The following is a 963-nucleotide window of genomic DNA, read 5'->3' as shown; positions in this document are numbered from 1 at the left end:
AAACGTCGTTTTTAGTCACATGCAAGCGACTCTATAAGTCATTTCATCGGTCGGTCTGTCCATAATACTTTTGTGCTTGGCCTTTTTGGTTAAGATCAAAGCTCTGTTGTTAATAGATGCTGTTCTTAGCTTTTTAAGCTTTTCTTGGTCTTTTGGCCAAGATCAAAGTGTAGTATTTTTTCTGTAGATACTGCAAGCAAAGACCATATGTGGGGTTGCCCCCACATATAAGTTATTGGTCAATGTAGGGGCAACCCTTCATACCAATTATCACTATCCAACTCCCCTACTCTCCGGGGAGTTGGTCCCCATTTCACCTTCACTCCTCACATTTTGCTCGGTGGGGGAGCAAATAAATACCTTTTTCTTGGCCTTTTGGCCAAGATCAAAGTGTAGTATCTGTTCTTACTACATGCAGTATTGTGATATAAAGAGGGGGATAACTTTTCTGTACTAATTTAATGTAAAATGATCACCCACTTTACAACCAGTCAGTCTCAAAGCCATTCAAGTCATTCTCCAGATCATTCAAGTTGTTTTTGAAGGATTCCAGTTATTTTTTAAGCATTCAAGTCATACTTAAGGTCATTCAATTCATCCTTCAGTTCATTAAAGTCATTTACTTTTTATTTATTTAAGTCATTTCAGCCCATTTTTCGGTTATTTTAATTTATCTTTAAGAATTTCATGTCAATCCTACATTCACGCATTCATTCGTTACAGGAGAGCACGCAACTAATGGCTATCAGCCTTGTTCTTTTTGGATTTATTATTAAGTTTCAGGCAATTAATATGCGTTTATGTTTTGAAAATATTTTTTATATAGATACATGAAAACAAAAGATAAAAAGAGGTAAAGTGAGTACAAACTATGTTTTATAAATGCTATGCATAATGTGTTTAGGGTCTTTTGTATTTGTCAACTGCATTAACTGTGTAAATTGCATTTGGTATTTCTTTTCG

General features: G+C 34.9%; 1 pseudogene; it reads left to right on the top strand.

Annotated features, from left to right (window-relative positions):
* Window positions 1–358: 358 nt before the first annotated feature.
* On the top strand, window positions 359–481 carry LOC145249819 (U2 spliceosomal RNA; annotated as a pseudogene).
* Window positions 482–963: the final 482 nt, after the last annotated feature.

The sequence above is a fragment of the Euprymna scolopes genome, chromosome 28, assembly GCF_053919585.1.
Source record: "Euprymna scolopes isolate OS-2025 chromosome 28, ASM5391958v1, whole genome shotgun sequence".
NCBI classification, from domain to species: Eukaryota; Metazoa; Mollusca; class Cephalopoda; order Sepiida; family Sepiolidae; genus Euprymna; species Euprymna scolopes.
The sequence above is the reverse complement of the archived record's forward strand: the minus strand, read 5'-3'. Positions and strand labels throughout refer to the sequence as shown.